The sequence below is a fragment of the Phaenicophaeus curvirostris genome, chromosome 6 (genome assembly GCF_032191515.1).
Source record: "Phaenicophaeus curvirostris isolate KB17595 chromosome 6, BPBGC_Pcur_1.0, whole genome shotgun sequence".
Taxonomy (NCBI): Eukaryota; Metazoa; Chordata; class Aves; order Cuculiformes; family Cuculidae; genus Phaenicophaeus; species Phaenicophaeus curvirostris.
In genome coordinates, this window is record NC_091397.1 from 48,423,831 (window position 1) to 48,429,695 (window position 5,865).

Sequence of the window (5,865 nt, forward strand, 5' to 3'; positions counted from 1 at the left end):
GCTCCAGAGCCTCAACATCCTCCTTGTGGTGAGGGGCCCAGAACTGAACACAGGATTCGAGGAGCGGTCTCACCAGTGCCGAGTACAGAGGGAGAATAACCTCCCTGGACCTGCTGGTCACGCCGTTTCTGATACAAGCCAAGATGCCATTGGCCTTCTTGGCCACCTGGGCCACTGCTGTATTTTGTATTGTATTTTGTAATACAATAGAAAGCTTTATGCCTTGTGAAGAAAAATTCTAATAAATGGCCATCTAAAAAGAGCTCTCGAGAGCTGGCATAGAGAATCATGGAATCATAGAATGGTTTCAGTTGGAAGTGGCCTTAAACATCATCCAGTTCCAACCCCTGCCATGGGCAGGGACCAGGCCTCCCAAGGCGCCATCCAACCTGGCCTTGAACACCTGCAGGGATGGGGCAGCCACAGCTTCCCTGGGCAACCTGTGCCAACGCTTCACCGCCCTCATGGTGAAGAAATCCCTCCCTATGCGTAGTCCAAATCCGGCAGAGCCAGCGGGGTGGGAGGGGCTGCCGGGCGCGGGGAGAGCCGGGGAAGGGGCGGGGCGAAACCAAGTTTCTGCCTTCTTATAAGTCAAAGTTTCTTTCCTAGTGGTGCCGCGGAAGGGGTGGCTCCCTCTTGGAGAGCTTCCTGCGCTCTCCGAGTGGAAATTTTGGGGCTTTTTCGTGTTTCTTCAGCTGCTCCTCCCCCCTCCCCCCCGTGCGGGATGGGGGCTGCCGTGGGCAGGGAGTGAGGAGCGGGGTGAGCCCGCAGCGATGCCCCCGCAGCTCCTGGTCCAGGGAAACGGCGCCTTCATAAGAGCATCCTCCCTGGAAGTGTCCAAGGCCAGGTTGGATGGGGCCTGGAGCAGGCTGGGCTGGTGGGAGGTGTCCCTGCCCGTGGCTGGAGGGGTGGAACTGGATGGGCTTTAAGGTCTCTTCCAACCCAAACCATGCTCCTCTCTTGTGAGACCTCATCTGGAGTATTGTGTCCAGTTCTGGAATCCTCAGCATGAGAAGGATGCGGAGCTGTTGGAACAGGTCCAGAGGAGGGCTACAAAGATGATCTGTCTCAGGCTGAGAGAGTTGGGGTTGTTCAGCCTGCAGAAGAGAAGGCTCTGAGGAGACCTTATAGCGACCTTCTAGTACCTGAAGGGGCTATGGGAAAGCTGGGGAGGGACTGTTTACAAAGGCTTGTAGTGATAGGACGAGGGGTGATGGGTATAAACTGGAGAGGGGCAGGTTTGGACTAGACATAAAGAAGTATTTCTTCACTATGAGGGTTGCCCAGGGAAGCTGTGGCTGCCCCATCCCTGGAGGTGCTCAAGGCCAGGCTGGATGGGGCCTTGGGCAGCCTGAGCTAGTGGGAGGTGTCCCTGCCCATGGCAGCGGGGTTGGAATGGGATGATCTTCAAGGTCTCTTCCGACCTAAACTATTTTATGATTCTATGACAACAAAGCACAGTAGCGCTGCCAGGAATAAATGCTGCAACACGGGCTGCCTGGCTGTGTGGGTTGCAGGCGGTGCTGGGCACGGTGTTACGAGAAGTAGTTACTAGTGCAACAAGTGGAATATTTTTACTTAAGCTAAAGCAGAGTTAATTGTATTTTTTGGAAGTTAGACAGAATGTCCCTCTGATGGCGTGTTTTTTCAAACGGTGTTTTTCCAGGCACTGTTACATCTTGTGCAAAGCATGATCTGTGCTGAAGAGATGTGTCTTCTGTAATCACCTCTGCTTGCAGTGTTTCTCGATCTGAAAAGCAAGGTAAGGCAGAGAGCTGGAGCCAGCTTCAAATTAGCAAGAGGTTTAACTGTTGTGAAGTTCATGATTACATTAAAATTACTCCTGGGAAGCTAATAGAATATGTATTAGATTTCTGGGAAACTTTATACATATGCACGTGGGTGGGAACTATATTCTGTAACCAGCTCTTTTCTTGCTTTGTGTGATTGATGGAGGTTGCTTCCTCATGTTGTCCAGGCCTGATTAAAGGGTACTGGCTTTCTCAGACTTCAAAAGCAATCTTAGAGAGTTTATTTGCTGGCATTTTTGGTATCAAAGGAGTGAGGAGCAGGGGTCAGCTAGGGCAGGCAGCGATGCCCCCTGCAGCTTCTGGGCTGGGAAAGCAGTGCTTTCATACAAGACACAGCAGCACTGCCAGGAATAAATGCTGCTACAGGTGCCGGCTGGCCATGTGGGTTGTTTGAGAGCCATTAGGGAAAGGTGGCAGGGTCCTGAAAGCCCTAATAGGTAGGAATGAGCACCTTGCAACCCTGGCATGGAGACCATGCCCTCCTCACCCTTCCCTTAAGTGGCGGATAGAACAGAAGCAAAAATTCATTTTCTTGCCCTAAACCTGACTGAAGATTCCTGTCCGTGTGCTGGCTCACATGAGAGGCATCAGAAGCTTGGCACTTTGCTCACTTAATGCGAAAGAAGCTGGAAGAGTGGGAGACAGGAGTGGTTTGTCTGGGCATGCCATGACTGTGGAGTGGGCATGGCATGGCATGGCATCTTCTTCCATTCTGGTGGGAGTTTTTGGCTCCAGCAGTTAACGCTGTCCCCCATGGACACCCAGGCAGTCCCCACTCAGGACCCTGTTTTGTGGGATCAAGGAACATAAGCCAGTAGTGTGTCCTAGGGTACATCAAGCACAGCATTGCTAGCCGGTCAAGGGAGACAATTGTCCCACTCTACTCTGCACTGATGTGGCCCCACCTTGAGTCCTGTGTGCAGTTTTGTGTGCCACAGTATTAAAAGGATGTAAAGCCACTGGAGAGTATCCAGAGGAGGGCTACAAAATTGGTGAAGGGCGTGGAGGGGAAGCCATATGAGTAGCATCTAAAGTCACTTGGTCTGTTCAGCCTGGAGGAGTCTGAGGTGGATCTCATTGCAGTTTACTGCTTCCTCACAAGGGGAGGAAGAAGACCCCCTACTATGACAAATTTCATTTCCCTTTTTCATTTCCCTCCTTATCCTTGGCCTGATCCCCATCTTGCTTCCTCTTTGTTATTCTTAGTTCTGCAAGCTTATGATATGCATCTCTTGCCAGACTTGCTGTTGCTTCTCGCACCGTTTCAGTCCCTGTTGACACTTCATTTGGCCAACGCCCTGTCTTCTCTCTCTTCTTTGCCTTTACAATTGATGGGTGAGCACTCTGCTCTCTAGTTCTTCTAAACTCCTAGTAACATGTTTTCTGTCTTCTTCCCTTGACCAAAGCCGCTGTCCTCAGAATGGTTAACTGAATTTCCTCTCCCACATCATTGTTAGTCACTCGTTAGTAAATCGTTAGTTAAATCGTGTTAGTAAATCGTGTTTTTTTGTTTTTCCTCTCCCGAGCAAGCCCATTGGATTCCCACACAGGAAGCTTTCCCCCATAAGTGTCTCTCCCATTTTCTCTCCATACAACACTGCTGCTCTGCCCATGTATCATCCCTCTCATCTCTCTCTGTTCCTCCTTAGTTATTCTGAGAAGCCTTTGTAAGAGCCTTAGTGTGGCTTTCAGGAAAATGATTGTATTCATTAGCCCTTTCAGAAATGAACTGGTTCCAGAAATGAAGCAGTAGTTCTCAATGGTGGCTGGTTTTAGACCTTGGTCAGTGTACTGAGGTGTCTCACATTAATGTGTGTCTCTTTCTTCTCTGGTATCGTCCCCTTGACTGGTGCCACATCAGTCACAAGAATTGCACTAGAATTGAATCTGGTATCTGGAATGCCCAAGATAAGGCAAAGGACACTATATGCACTCTGGCAAGCAAATGCTTTCAACGCATTTATAAACTGTATAAGCATTTACTTTTAAGCACACTAGATGTGTAACCTGGCATTGTAAAGCTAACAGATTCTTGTAAAAAGAGACTTAGTGCTTTGTAACTGTGTGATTCCTCACTGAAAAGTCTTAATGTTAAAGCACTATGGAAGCTGGAACTCTTCCCAGAAAGAGAGGAGATAGATTTGCAGATAACTCGGAGACCTCATGGTGTCATTTGCCTCATGTTTAAAAGAAAAACACAAACAAACCAACAACAAACACACCTTCACTCTCCCATTCCAGCAAAACGGAATCATGTATATCAGAATTGTATTCTCTTAAGAGAATATGTAAGTTTCCCATGCTGATCAGGACTTTTAGGTGCTCTTCTGGTACATTATGCTACCAACATGCACACACCTGCCTTGCTCTTAACTGCATGTGGCAGGAAGTCTTTCTGTTTCAGCACCATTTAAGGTGTTCAGCCACTCATCTGATGTGACATTTTCCTAGTCTATGGATGGTGGAAATTTCAATTTTTTCTTAATAAAAGAGACTGATGAAAATTACTGTTTTCTCCAGTACCAGGTACTGTGGGTTTTTGCCTTAAAGCTAATATTGCCACTGAAAATATCACTGAGTACATCATCTTTCATAGAATTCATTTTGCAAGCTCTGACCTCCCTGCTCAACATTTTTGCTCTTTCTTCTTTTCTCCCCTGATGGTTAGCCTCACTTTATATTCTTTTTTTGATTGCTCTCGTTTCTCTACTCTTGCAGTTCACCCTTTGTGAAAAGGAACACGTTGTCTCCTGAGTGTATAGAATCATAGAATGCCAGGTTGGAAGGGACCTTAAGGATCATCTGGTCCCACCTTTTTAGGTGATGTGTAGTTTAAGTAAGGTGGTCCAGAACCCTGTCAAACTGAGCCTTAAAAATGTCCAGTGTAGAGGAATCCACGACTTCCCTGGGAAGATTATGCCAATGTTTAGCTGTTCTCATAGTAAAAATATTCTTCTGGAATCTAATCGGAATCTCCCCAGGAGCAACTTACATGCATCATCCCTTGTCTTTTCCATGTGATTCCTTGTAAAAAGGGAGTCTCCATCCTCTTGGTATACACCCTTTATGTACTGGTACATGGTAATAAGTTCTTCCCTATGCCTCCTCCTCTCAAGACTGAAAAAAACCAGTTCTCTCAGCCTTACCTCATATGGCTGGTTTCCCAGTCATTTGATCATCTTAGTAACCTTTCTCTGGACCCTCTCCAGCTTGTCTGCGTCTTTTTTATGTAACAGGGACCAAAGCTAGTTACAGTACTCCAGGTGCAGCCTGACAAGTGCTGAGTAGATGACTTCTTTATCTCTACTGGTGATGCCTTTCTTGATGCACCCCAGCATCCTGTTGGCTGCCTTTGCTGCTGCAGCACACTCTTCACTCATGTTGAGCCTGTTGTCCACCAAGACCCCCAGGGCCTTCTCCATAAAGCTGTTTTCCAGCCAGGTGGAATTAAATCTGAGCTGTGCTCCAGGGTTGTGTATTTCTGGGTGCAAGACCTTATGCTTGTCTCCATTGAACTTCATAAAGTTTTGCTAGCCTGCTCTTTCAGCCTATCCAGGTTACCTGGAGGGTAGCTCTTCCCTCTGGAATACACCCTTCCAACAGCAATCAGGTTCTGTACTGACTTGGACCCAATCAGGTGCAGGGCAGGCATCTTTGAAACCTTCTGATCTTTTCATACTTTCCATGTTCTTGTCCCTGTACTGTTATTTCTTCTTTCTTTTCTTATCCTCTTGGTAGATGGGTCTGAAAGAGTGAAGAAAATATTTGTTTGTTTGTACGCATGACAGCACTTTGGTTAATTATCATGGTTTTCTGGGTGTTTGTGTCAATTTGTCTCAACATAGGCAGAAAGAAAATGCAGTAACCAAAGAAAGCAGGGAACATTGATTAGAAGCAGTATCTTGAAAGAAAAGGGTTAACATTTCTATTGCATGTGTTTTAAGGTGACTCTATCTCTTTAACTAAAAGTTTGCAAAAGCTTTAAAGTAAATGATGTTTTCAACGTTGTTTTGTCTTCATTATAGAGTTCATTTTTGGAACAAGCTTTCTTGAA